Source organism: Ambystoma mexicanum, chromosome 5p (genome assembly GCF_040938575.1).
Source record: "Ambystoma mexicanum isolate Mex_15411 chromosome 5p, UKY_AmexF1_1, whole genome shotgun sequence".
NCBI classification, from domain to species: Eukaryota; Metazoa; Chordata; class Amphibia; order Caudata; family Ambystomatidae; genus Ambystoma; species Ambystoma mexicanum.
The window spans coordinates 607,656,396-607,670,787 of NC_090930.1; positions in this window are offsets into that span (position 1 = coordinate 607,656,396).

The following is a 14,392-nucleotide window of genomic DNA, read 5'->3' on the forward strand; positions in this document are numbered from 1 at the left end:
GGGGAGTGTTCGTAGGTGGTGTCCTGAGGACGCTGTCCGTATTGTTCTCTGTCAAGTTGAATGTGTTCTAAGAACACGCGCGGTGTCCTGAAATGTTCGCAAATAAACAAGATGGTGGTGTTCTGAAGACGCTTCTTAGAACACTCCCGGTGTCCGGGGAGTGTTCGTAGGGGGTGTCCTGAGGACGCTGTCCGTATTGTTCTTTGTCAAGTTGAATGTGTCCTAAGAACACTCGCGGTGTCCTGAAATGTTCGCAAATAAACAAGATGGTGGTGTTCTGAAGACGCTTCTTAGAACACTCCCGGTGTCCGGGGAGTGTTCATAGGGGGTGTCCTGAGGACGATGTCCGTATTGTTCTTTGTCAAGTTGAATGTGTCCTAAGAACACTTGCGGTGTCCTGAAATGTTCGCAAATAAACAAAATGGGGGTGTTCTGAAGACGCTTCTAAGAATGCTCACTGTGTCCGGGGAGTGTTCGTAGGGGGTGTCCTGAAGACGCTGTCCGTATTGTTCTCTGTCAACTTGAATGTGTCCTAAGAACACTCGTGGTGTCCTGAAATGTTCGCAAATAAACAAGATGGTGGTGTTCTGAAGACGCTTCTAAGAACACTCCCGGTGTCCTGGAATGTTCGTAGGGGGTGTCCTTAGGACGCTGTCCGTATTGTTCGTTGTTAAGTTGAAAGTGTTGTAAGAACTATTGTGTTGTTCAGAAATGTTCGTAGGGGGTGTCCTGAAAACGGTGTCCGTATTGTTCGCTGGCAAGTTCAAAGTGTTCTAAGAACACTCACATTGTTCGTGGACATTAAAAGTTTCCCATAGATCATAGTTGAAATGTTTGACTCTTTTATCCTTTACTGACATATCGAAGCCACATAGTTTTCTTCAGTAACAGTCAGGAAGTAAAAATTGAAAAGGTACTATATTTGTAGACTTAGGGTCCTGTCACATCATATGAAACATGTACATAGCGGAAGATACAGGTTTGAAAGAGAGCAATCCTTTCTGGGCATGAAGATAATCATTATGGTTATCAGCACTTTCTCATAGTTTTATTTTTATTACTCTACCTTCCCTCTATATGCTCATATTTGTATACATTATACTCACTCTCCATAGAGTGAATGGGAAAAGAAATGTGCTCGCGCATACAGCCCAAACCGCTGGACGGATTTCCACCAAATTTGGACCAGGAGCAGCGGCGTGGTCCCGAAAGCGTGCTTTTGCAAATTTGGTGAAAATCCGTCCAGTAGTTTTTTTTAAAATGACCAAAAAGTAGGTAAAAAAAAATTAGTGATATCTGTGTTCGGTTTGCGGATACACTTCCCTGTTCGCTCCGCGGGAAGTGTCCTGATTGGCCAATCGTCTTGCGTGATGTTCGCGGACATGCAAAGTGTTCGCTGATTGGACGCCGTGGAGCGTGAAGCGCGTCAGATTTTTTGGTAGCGCCCGCCATATTGGATTTGCGGACGTCACCGGACAGCGCGGTGAAACTTTGTTCAAAATGTGTATTTTGTAGAGTGTGATGGTGTGTAGGAGTGTTTGGGGGATGGTGGGAGTGTATGAGATAGGATGAAAGTTGTGTTTTTTATGTGTTAGACGTTCTTTTTGTGTTCGATTTGTTTGCGGCCATCACGGGTGTTCTGAAATGTTCTAAATAAACTGACTAGGGGGTGTTCTAAGGAGTCAATAAGTGTCCGTTTTGTTCGCAAGCAAAGTGAAACTGTTCTAAGAATACTCGCGGTGTCCGGGGAGTGTTCGTAGGTGGTGTCCTGAGGACGCTGTCCGTATTGTTCTCTGTCAAGTTGAATGTGTTCTAAGAACACGCGCGGTGTCCTGAAATGCTCGCAAATAAACAAGATGGTGGTGTTCTGAAGACGCTTCTTAGAACACTCCCGGTGTCCGGGGAGTGTTCGTAGGGGGTGTCCTGAGGACGCTGTCCGTATTGTTCTTTGTCAAGTTGAATGTGTCCTAAGAACACTCGCGTTGTCCTGAAATGTTCGCAAATAAACAAGATGGTGGTGTTCTGAAGACGCTTCTAAGAATGCTCACTGTGTCCGGGGAGTGTTCGTAGGGGGTGTCCTGAGGACGCTGTCCGTATTGTTCTCTGTCAACTTGAATGTGTCCTAAGAACACTCGTGGTGTCCTGAAATGTTCTCAAATAAACAAGATGGTGGTGTTCTGAAGACGCTTCTAAGAACACTCCCGGTGTCCTGGAATGTTCGTAGGGGGTGTCCTTAGGACGCTGTCCGTATTGTTCGTTGTTAAGTTGAAAGTGTTGTAAGAACTATCGTGTTGTTCAGAAATGTTCGTAGGGGGTGTCCTGAAAACGGTGTCCGTATTGTTCGCTGGCAAGTTCAAAGTGTTCTAAGAACACTCACATTGTTCGTGGACATTAAAAGTTTCCCATAGATCATAGTTGAAATGTTTGACTCTTTTATCCTTTACTGACATATCGAAGCCACATAGTTTTCTTCAGTAACAGTCAGGAAGTAAAAATTGAAAAGGTACTATATTTGTAGACTTAGGGTCCTGTCACATCATATGAAACATGTACATAGCGGAAGATACAGGATTGAAAGAGAGCAATCCTTTCTGGGCATGAAGATAATCATTATGGTTATCAGCACTTTCTCATAGTTTTATTTTTATTACTCTACCTTCCCTCTATATGCTCATATTTGTATACATTATACTCACTCTCCATAGAGTGAATGGGAAAAAAAATGTGCTCGCGCATACAGCCCAAACCGCTGGACGGATTTCCACCAAATTTGGACCAGGAGCAGCGGCTTGGTCCCGAAAGCGTGCTTTTGCAAATTTGGTGAAAATCCGTCCAGTAGTTTTTTTTTAAATGACCAAAAAGTAGGTAAAAAAAAATTAGTGATATCTGTGTTCGGTTTGCGGATACACTTCCCTGTTCGCTCCACGGGAAGTGTCCTGATTGGCCAATCGTCTTGCGTGATGTTCGCGGACATGCAAAGTGTTCGCTGATTGGACGGCGTGGAGCGTGAAGCGCATCAGATTTTTTGGTAGCGCCCGCCATATTGGATTCGCGGACGTCACCGGACAGCGAGGTGAAACTTTGTTCAAAATGTGTATTTTGTAGAGTGTGATGGTGTGTAGGAGTGTTTGGGGATGGTGGGAGTGTATGAGATAGGATGAAAGTTGTGTTTTTTTATGTGTTAGACGTTCTTTTTGTGTTCGATTTGTTTGCGGCCATCACGGGTGTTCTGAAATGTTCTAAATAAACTGACTAGGGGGTGTTCTAAGGAGTCAATAAGTGTCCGTTTTGTTCGCAAGCAAAGTGAAACTGTTCTAAGAATACTCGCGGTGTCCGGGGAGTGTTCGTAGGTGGTGTCCTGAGGACGCTGTCCGTATTGTTCTCTGTCAAGTTGAATATGTTCTAAGAACACGCGCGGTGTCCTGAAATGTTCGCAAATAAACAAGATGGTGGTGTTCTGAAGACGCTTCTTAGAACACTCCCGGTGTCCGGGGAGTGTTCGTAGGGGGTGTCCTGAGGACGCTGTCCGTATTGTTCTTTGTCAAGTTGAATGTGTCCTAAGAACACTCGCGGTGTCCTGAAATGTTCGCAAATAAACAAGATGGTGGTGTTCTGAAGACGCTTCTTAGAACACTCCCGGTGTCCGGGGAGTGTTCGTAGGGGGTGTCCTGAGGACGATGTGCGTATTGTTCTTTGTCAAGTTGAATGTGTCCTAAGAACACTTGCGGTGTCCTGAAATGTTCGCAAATAAACAAAATGGGGGTGTTCTGAAGACGCTTCTAAGAACGCTCACTGTGTCAGGGGAGTGTTCGTAGGGGGTGTCCTGAGGACGCTGTCCGTATTGTTCTCTGTCAAGTTCAATGTGTCCTAAGAACACTCGCGGTGTCCTGAAATGTTCGCAAATAAACAAGATGGTGGTGTTCTGAAGACGCTTCTAAGAACACTCCCGGTGTCCTGGAATGTTCGTAGGGGGTGTCCTTAGGACGCTGTCCGTATTGTTCGTTGTTAAGTTGAAAGTGTTGTAAGAACTATCGTGTTGTTCAGAAATGTTCATAGGGGGTGTCCTGAAAACGGTGTCCGTATTGTTCGCTGGCAAGTTCAAAGTGTTCTAAGAACACTCGCATTGTTCGTGGACATTAAAAGTTTCCCATAGATCATAGTTGAAATGTTTGACTCTTTTATCCTTTACTGACATATCGAAGCCACATAGTTTTCTTCAGTAACAGTCAGGAAGTAAAAATTGAAAAGGTACTATATTTGTAGACTTAGGGTCCTGTCACATCATATGAAACATGTACATAGCGGAAGATACAGGTTTGAAAGAGAGCAATCCTTTCTGGGCATGAAGATAATCATTATGGTTATCAGCACTTTCTCATAGTTTTATTTTTATTACTCTACCTTCCCTCTATATGCTCATATGTGTATAAATTATACTCACTCTCCATAGAGTGAATGGGAAAAAAAATGTGCTCGCGCATACAGCCCAAACCGCTGGACGGATTTCCACCAAATTTGGACCAGGAGCAGCGGCTTGGTCCCAAAAGCGTGCTTTTGCAAATTTGGTGAAAATCCGTCCAGTAGTTTTTTTTTTAAAATGACCAAAAAGTAGGTAAAAAAAAAATTAGTGATATCTGTGTTCGTTTTGCGGATACACTTCCCTGTTCGCTCCGCGGGAAGTGTCCTGATTGGCCAATCGTCTTGCGTGATGTTCGCAGACATGCAAAGTGTTCGCTGATTGGACGCCGTGGAGCGTGAAGCGCATCAGATTTTTTGGTAGCGCCCGCCATATTGGATTTGCTGACGTCACCGGACAGCGCGGTGAAACTTTGTTCAAAATGTGTATTTTGTAGAGTGTGATGGTGTGTAGGAGTGTTTGGGGATGGTGGGAGTGTATGAGATAGGATGAAAGTTGTGTTTTTTATGTGTTAGACGTTCTTTTTGTGTTCGATTTGTTTGCGGCCATCACGGGTGTTCTGAAATGTTCTAAATAAACTGACTAGGGGGTGTTCTAAGGAGTCAATAAGTGTCCGTTTTGTTCGCAAGCAAAGTGAAACTGTTCTAAGAATACTCGCGGTGTCCGGGGAGTGTTCGTAGGTGGTGTCCTGAGGACGCTGTCCGTATTGTTCTCTGTCAAGTTGAATGTGTTCTAAGAACACGCGCGGTGTCCTGAAATGTTCGCAAATAAACAAGATGGTGGTGTTCTGAAGACGCTTCTTTGAACACTCCCGGTGTCCGGGGAGTGTTCGTAGGGGGTGTCCTGAGGACGCTGTCCGTATTGTTCTTTGTCAAGTTGAATGTGTCCTAAGAACACTCGCGGTGTCCTGAAATGTTCGCAAATAAACAAGATGGTGGTGTTCTGAAGACGCTTCTTAGAACACTCCCGGTGTCCGGGGAGTGTTCGTAGGGGGTGTCCTGAGGACGATGTGCGTATTGTTCTTTGTCAAGTTGAATGTGTCCTAAGAACACTTGCGGTGTCCTGAAATGTTCGCAAATAAACAAAATGGGGGTGTTCTGAAGACGCTTCTAAGAACGCTCACTGTGTCAGGGGAGTGTTCGTAGGGGGTGTCCTGAGGACGCTGTCCGTATTGTTCTCTGTCAAGTTCAATGTGTCCTAAGAACACTCGCGGTGTCCTGAAATGTTCGCAAATAAACAAGATGGTGGTGTTCTGAAGACGCTTCTAAGAACACTCCCGGTGTCCTGGAACGTTCGTAGGGGGTGTCCTTAGGACGCTGTCCGTATTGTTCGTTGTTAAGTTGAAAGTGTTGTAAGAACTATCGTGTTGTTCAGAAATGTTCGTAGGGGGTGTCCTGAAAACGGTGTCCGTATTGTTTTCTGGCAAGTTCAAAGTGTTCTAAGAACACTCACATTGTTCGTGGACATTAAAAGTTTCCCATAGATCATAGTTGAAATGTTTGACTCTTTTATCCTTTACTGACATATCGAAGCCACATAGTTTTCTTCAGTAACAGTCAGGAAGTAAAAATTGAAAAGGTACTATATTTGTAGACTTAGGGTCCTGTCACATCATATGAAACATGCACATAGCGGAAGATACAGGCTTGAAAGAGAGCAATCCTTTCTGTGCATGAAGATAATCATTATGGTTATCAGCACTTTCTCATAGTTTTAATTTTATTACTCTACCTTCCCTGTATATGCTCATATTTGTATACATTATACTGACTCTCCATAGAGTGAATGGGAAAAAAAATTTGCTCGCGCATACAGCCCAAACCGCTGGATGGATTTCCACCAAATTTGGACCAGGAGCAGCGGCTTGGTCCCGTAAGCGTGCTTTTGCAAATTTGGTGAAAATCCGTCCAGTCGTTTTTTTTAAAATGACCAAAAAGTAGGTCAAAAAAAATTAGTGATATCTGTGTTCGGTCCGCGGACTTCCCTGTTCGCTCCGCGGACAGTGTCCTGATTGGCCAACAGGCCTGCGCCATGTACGCGGACATGCAACTTGTTTGCTGTTTGGAAAGCGCAGAGTGTGGAGCGTGTCTTGGATTTGCAGACGTCCACGGACAGCGCGGTCAAACTTGGTTGAAAAATTGTATAACGTAGAGTGTGTTGCTGTGTAAGAGTGTTTGGGGAGGGTGGGAGAGTATGAGATGGGTCAAATGTTGTATTTAATTATGTTGTAGACCCTCTTATTATGTTCGATTTGTCTGCGGACAACACGGATGTTCTGAAATGTTCTAAATAAACTAAATGGGGGTGTTCTGAGGACTCAAATGGGGGTGTCCTGAGGATGGTTGATGTTCGTCAATAAACAAAATGGGGGTGTCCTGAGGATGGTATGCCTGTCCGTTTTGTTCACATGCTAGTTGAAACTGTTCTAAGAATATATTATGTGTTCTGGGATGTTCGTCAATAAACAAATTGGAGGTGTCCTGAGGACGGTCGATGTTCATCAATAAACAAAATGGGGGTGTCCTGAGGACGCAGCATGTGTCCGTGTTGTTCGCAAGCAAGCTGAAACTGTTCTAAGAACACTTGCGGTGTCCTGAAATGTCGGTAAATAAACAAAATGGGGGTGTCCTGAGGACACTGTCAAACACTTGCGGTGTCCTGAAATGTCCGTAAATAAACAAAATGGGGGTGTCCTGAGGACGCTGTCCGTATCGCTCTTCTGGTAAATTGAAAGTGTTCTAAGAACACTCACGGTGTCCTGAAATGTTGTTAAATAAATAAAATGGGGGTGTCCTGAGAACGCGGTATCCTGAAATGTTCGTAAATAAATAAAATATGGGTGTCCTGAGAACGGTATGCCTGTCCGTTTTGTTCGCAGGTAAGTTGAAACTGTTCTAAGAATATATCATGTGTTCTATGTGTGTGATATGCTGCGGCGGTTGTGGCCAGGGGAGCCATATGGCCATGCACCCAAGACTCTATGCCCCGGCCACAACCACCGCAGCATATCACACTCATAGTGGCTTATAGGTTTGGGAACCAAGAACAAATTTATAAGGAACAAAGTTAAAAGCCACTTTGGGTGTGAAATGTTGCGATGGTTGTACTTAATATAACATACTTACTGTTTGGTTTAGAAACTGGAGTATATGTATTTCTTGTTCACTTCTGTGATAAAACAAAAGATCATATTAGTATTGGTATTTTTTATAACATTAAATAACCAACATTTTTTTTTGGACCCTCATATTTAGTAGATTACAAACCAGTGTACTGTGCAATTTGCTCAGTTTCTGTGTTTGTTGCTAAAATCATTGGGTCTGTAAGAGAAAAAATCCATGTTGGATTAAAAAAAAAACTTTTCTTTTTGTTATGCTACAGTCTGTTTGTTTGTATTACTTGTTGTTTCTGGCTAATGCTCTATATATTGTCTTGTTGCAGATTTTTGGAGCACTTAGATATCATTTATCTGTTTGCATATTGTAAAATTTTGGAGCAGTTAGATACCAGTTGGCGTATTCTAACTGTCTAGTTTTGATATAATTTAGTGGTAAAGATTTATCTGTTTGGATATTGTAAAATTTTGGAGCAGTTGGATATCAGTTGGCGTATTCTAACTGTCTAATTTTGGATGTAATTTAGTGGTATTGATTTATCTGTTTGGATATTGTAAAATTTTGGAGTAGTTAGATACCAGTTGGCGTATTCTGTCTATTTTTTGATATAATTTATTGGTATTGATTTATCAGTTTGGATATTGTAAAATTTTGGAGTAGTTAGATACCAGTTGGCGTATTCTAACTGTCTATTTTTTTATATAATTTAGTGGTATTGATTTATCAGTTTGGATATTGTACAATTTTGGGACAGTTAGATACTAGTTGGTGTATTCTAACTGTCTATTCTTTAATACAATTTAGTGGTATTGATTTATCAGTTTGGATATTGTGATATTTTGGGGTAGTTAGATACCAGTTGGCGTATTCTAACTGGGTTTTTTTGATATAATTTAGTGGTATTGATTTATTTGATTAGTTGTTGTAGAATCTTCGGGCAGTTAGATACCTGTTGGAATATTCTAACACTTTATATTTGTTTACTACAAGTTTAGTTAAGGCTTAAGTACAGTTTAGTTATTACATTTTGGTTTTAAGTACATTGAATAAGTGTTTGAAAGATTTGCTGGTAATCTCTGCTTTAGAGTAATGGCACTATCATTACATTCAAACCATCCACATTTCTTTTTTATATATGCAGTGTAGTGACCTGAATTGGTTGTGGCTCTTGCGTCGTAGATTATACCTATTGTTGTGAAGGTTTTCTTACCAAGTGATACTTGACCATGTGTGAATCCAGTCAGCTTGAAGTTGTTTTTGGTACCATCTGCATTGTAACGTAGAAGCATTAGTATTACGTATTTTCTATGTGTTTGTATTAGTAAGGTGGAGCGATTATCCGAATTGCAGGTAGAACACAATCTACCATGGTTTGCATTTTGTACAAGTTGCTTAAATGGAATGGATACACAATTAGATATTGATATATATACAAAGCGTTCATTGGGGATTTGTTCTTGTGTCACATTGTTGCAGAGAGTGCATGTATGTTTCCACATGTATGAAATCTGGAAGATTTCATTTATAGGTATGTTTTTGTTTTCCAGTACTTGTAGTAAGTACATTAGAAATTCTTGTGGATCTTCCTGTGAGTTTATAGTGAATTTCACCATTCCAGCACAGTAGTCCAATTCTTGTTTTATTCCATAAACACTATACGTGTTATCAGGATTGTTTGTTGCATTTCTGTGAAGTACTAACATTTGCAAACACAATTTGTCTGTACTGTGTAAGTAAATGTTGTCAACAATTGATGGTAATTGAAATAGAATATTCATTTCTACATTTGCGTAGCAACTTACATCAACTATATTTGAGAGTTTAAATGGACCAGGTAGTTCTGTATCTGAGTGATTTCTTTTTAGTTTGTCTTCCTTCTTTGACAAAGTACCTGGCTTACTTTCCCTAATTGGTTCTTTTATGCTCGTGGTACTTGATGAAGTTTTAGTTTCTTTTACTCTCTTTGGAGGATTTGCAGTGACATCCTGTTGCATTTCTGCTTGATTTAGTTTTCTTTTACAACGTTTTACTTTTTGTGGAACAGAATATGTGTTTAGATGGGGGGTGTATAGTGAACAAAGTCTATTGTATTCTAAAATGCACGGAATATCAGTGTTTACTTTACTTGCATCAAAGTTGATTAGAAATAGACTGTCAAGTGTACGTAAGCATGATAGTGCTACGTAGCTCATGCCTTCTTTAAAGACTGTGTTACCAATGTCCATCATTGCTTTGTCTAGGGTAAGACCTTGGGATTTATGAATGGTGACTGCGTATGCAAGAGGTAGAGAAAATTGTTCTCTGCGTACATACATGTCTTTGAAGAGAAGCAATCGAGCTGTTGAGCGTCCTATCCTTTTTACTTCTGAAAGTTTGTCAAAGAGAATATTGACAAACTGAATTTTGTTGTCACGTGGGTATGTTTGAAAGCCAACAACTGTACCCAGTGCTCCATTAACTAGTCCTTGGTCCACGTCAAGGTTACGTTTAAGCATTAGTCTGCAATTTAAGGATAATTTTAATATCTTTTCCAACGCAGCTGTGTTGGAGATTGAATGTTCTAAACTGTTTAGTCTTGTTGTGGCTTGCTCACACATGGGTAGTGTCATACCATGTACATCTAGTTTGTCTGTGGCACTAATTTCCATTATTGGTTGCATTTCTTTATTTAACATTATTTCATTGAATTTGAAACAGCTTGCAAGAGTTGGCATTAAGGCCATACAATTGACATTTGTGTGGGCTAATTGTTCCATAACATCTGTAGCACATGCATTATCGCTATAAAGTGCATAAATGTGTTGGGTTTTCAATATTGCTTGTGCTTCTTCAGATAGTATACCAACTCTAATAATTTTTAAGATGTTGGCATAAGCGAGATCTGCAGATTGCCGCATGTTTTCTGTTAATTCTCTGTATTGGAAATGTTGCCAAAGGTTGACATTTTCAATGCTGCCAACAGTTTTACGGCAGAGTTTGTGTCCTAATGTTTTAAAAATAGGCTCACCTTTTACTGGTGTCAATTGAAGAACATCTCTGAAAACAATAATGTGTTTTCCTGCAAAGAGCTCTTCGTAGATTGTTTTGAGTACTTCTTGTAATCTCAGGTGAATCAAAGCCAACATTATGTTGGACACCATGATCACTTCATCTATTAGTAGCATTTTAATTTTTGTAATACTCTGCGTAGTTCCATTGCAGCTTTTGTAGAAAGTTTGTAATAGTCTAATTTGTTTTGGTGTTCTACTGGCAGGAGTAGTAATTGGTGTAAAGTGACACCGCCTAGGTTGTAGGCAGCTCAACCTGTGGGGCAGTGACAACAGCTGACAGTTTGTTGTTTGTCAATTGTTGAAGGAATTTACTGATGATTTTGATTGGGAATGTTTTGCCAGAACTAGCTTCACCACTGACGTACAGTAGTATAGGTTTGTAATTTTTGCAGGTGTATTGTTTGTTTTCATGTTGTACCGCATGTGCAATTTCTTTTGTTACCTCTTGAAAAATGCTACGTTGCTCATTGTTTAGTTTTGATTGTAATATAGTTAAGTCTTCTTTATCTTCATAGTGACACATGGTGTTTTCTACTTCTGTCATAGCTAATTCTGCCTCATTTGTTATTAGTGGTTCTCCCAGTGGTTCTTGATTTCCTGTTACAGAAGGTTGACTACTGTCAGGAGTGTCCTTATCTAGTTGGGCCTGGAGTTCTTCTTCGTGTTGCTGTTCATTGTGCAACATTGTTTTGTACTGTGTAAAGTTTACATCAGTTATAGTGCTTTCATTTGCTTTGAAAGCATCTTCATATGAGTCATCGTTATCTAGTATTTCTTCTTCTTTTCTCCATGGTTTAAAGAGTTGTAGCAGGGACATGTAATATAGTTCTTTATGTTGAGGAGTCTTTAATGACAATTTGATATGATTAATTAAATTTGGTTTGGTGAGTTTTACTAAGCTGCCTTCACAGTTTGTCACTCTGTATTTACCTTTTTTCATCAGGTTTTATATTATTTTTGCATGTGAAGTTTTGGGCTATGTGGTATAGACAAATGGTTTCCAAAGTATTACTTCTGTTTGGGTAGTATGTGTTCAATAAATTGTTTTTTAAAATGTCTTGGCTGTTGGGATCATGTTTGGCTATTGTTTCTTTATCTTCGTATGATTTTAGAACTCTTTTTCTAGATTTAGCTGGACCAAGACTTGGACATACTATATTCTCAGATTTACCATACAATGCAGTACCAGTTAAATGATCTGCTGCTTCATAGGATCCACATTCTCTATGGGAGAGCATTTTTATGCCCAGGCTGTATAATTTCTGAGACACTGTTTTGTCTGATGACATGTCATTCCAGAGGTCTTGGAGCTCTGTTTTTTCTGCTTTGGTTAAGTATGCTGTAACATATCGTGCAACTGCAGTGGATTTGTCTGCAAAGTACTGCACATCAATGTTTGCATTCCATAAGTGAGCAATGATGGCATTGTAATCATTGATATATTTTTCTTCTTCTGTTTTTTTTTATGTAATATGTATTTTTAGGTGATGTACTTTTAACACTATGTTTTTAGTAGCACAACTTAACCATAACGTCCCTTTAACAAAGTTTTTTCACTGAATTTCATAGGTTTTTAGTAGCGCAACTTAACCATAACGTCCCTTTAACAAAGTTTTTTCACTGAATATATATATATATATTCAGTGAAAAAACTTTGTCAAAGGAACGTTATGGTTCCAAGTAAAACCGAAAAACCCTTGAAATTCGCCAGTTATGGTAAGCTAAGCAACCATAACTCGCGCCACCACCGTGCACTGCTAAGACTAACACCCAGGACATCAAAGATGACATCACAAATGTCATTGATGACATCACTGATGACATCACATGTGTATGTACTTTTCATGAAATATGTGTACAAGGGATTCTTTTATAATGTTGCGAAACAAGTGTCAAGGATCATTGCAATAAATATCATACCCTAATTAGTGCATTGAACGATGCATTGATATAAATAGCATTCTATTATGGGGTTCTATCTAGTATACTAAGCTACTGATACAGAAACATAACATGGTGTGCAGTGTACAAGATGAAGGTATAATATTCGTAATGTTAATATGTTGAATAATGAAATGATAATTGTTTTCTTAATAGATTTTTGTGTACTGTGAAATATGTAATACGTAGCTAATAAAACATTACTATAGACAAAACACAAAGACACAAGAACACATACCAATATGGGTATATACAGGGAAAGTGAAGTTAGCAAAAAAGCACAAGTAGTAGCAGAAACAATTAATAACTTAACTGATTATTTTCATGCAAATAAATGATTGCTCTGTTTCAAAGCTGCTATTCACCCTATGTATATGTATCACTTGATGTGATTGGACCCACAGGGAAAGTACAGCCATAAAAAAAACAACAGAACTATCAGAAAGTGCTCATAAGTCTATTGATTATCTTTATGCACAAAAAGGATTGCTGTCTTTCAAGCTTGTGTCTTCCCGTATGTATATGTTTCATAAGATGTGACTGGACTCTAACAGAATTACTGTAAGAACCTACTTGAAGGATACGTCTACAAATAAAATAAAATGTTTAGTTTCTGACTGTTACTGAAGAAAACCATGTGGCCTAGATATGTCAGCAAAAGAAAAAAGAGTGAGACAGACATGTGATGTCATCAGTGATGTCATCAATGACATTTGTGATGTCATCTTTGATTTCCTGGGTGTTAGTTTTAGCAGTGCACGGTGGTGGCGCGAGTTATGGTTGCTTAGCTTACCATAACTGGCGAATGTCAAGGGTTTTCCGGTTTTACTTGGAACCATAACGTTCCTTTGACAAAGTTTTTTCACTGAATTTCATAGGTTTTTAGTAGCGCAACTTAACAATAACGTCCCGTTAACAAAGTTTTTTCATTGAATTTCATAGGTTTTTATTAGTGCAACTTAACCATAACGTCCCTGTAACATTTTTTTTTAACTAAATTTTAAAGGTTTTTATTAGTACAACGTGACCATAACATCCTTTTCAATAGATGAAGACCACTAACATCTTATGTCCTCAAAGTGGGAATGCCGGGTGGTAAAAAAAACAAAAAGATTTTCCTTGCTACGCCGGGACGCCTGCGGCGTCTCGGTGTAGGAAGGAAAATCTTTTACCAAGATGGCCACCATGGAAAGGGAAGGCGGGGTGTATAAAGAACACAACGGCGCATGAGCGGGGTTGGGGGGGCACAGGGGAGACACATGGGCATGAGCGGGGGGTGAGAGGGAACAGGGTACAAACGGGGCATGAGCAGGGAGTGGGGGGGAAAAGGAAGGAAACACAGGGCATGAGCGGTGGTGGGGAGAACACGAGAGAGACACGGGGCCTGAGCAGCGGGTGGGGAGGAACATGAGGGAGACACGGGGTATGAGCAGGGGGTGGGGAGGAACACGAGGGAGACACAGGGCATGAGCGGGGGGTACAGGGCACATACGGGACATGAGCGGGGGTGGGGAGGAAAGGAGAGAGACGAGGGGCATGAGCAGGGGGTGGGGGGAACACGAGGGAGACACGGAGCATGAGCGGGGGTAACACGAGGGAAACACGGGGCATGAGCAGGGGTGGGGGGAACACGAGGGAGACACGGGGCATGAGCAGGGGGTGGGGGGCAACAGGAGACAGACACGGGGCATGAGCAGGGGGTGGGGGGCAACAGGAGACAGACACGGGGCATGGGTGGGAGCAAGAGGAGACAGACACGGGGCATGAGCGGGGGGTGGGGGGAACAGGAGACAGACACGAGGCATGAGCAGGGGGTGGGGGGTACAGAAGACAGACACGGGGCATGAGCGGGGTAGTGGGGGGCAACA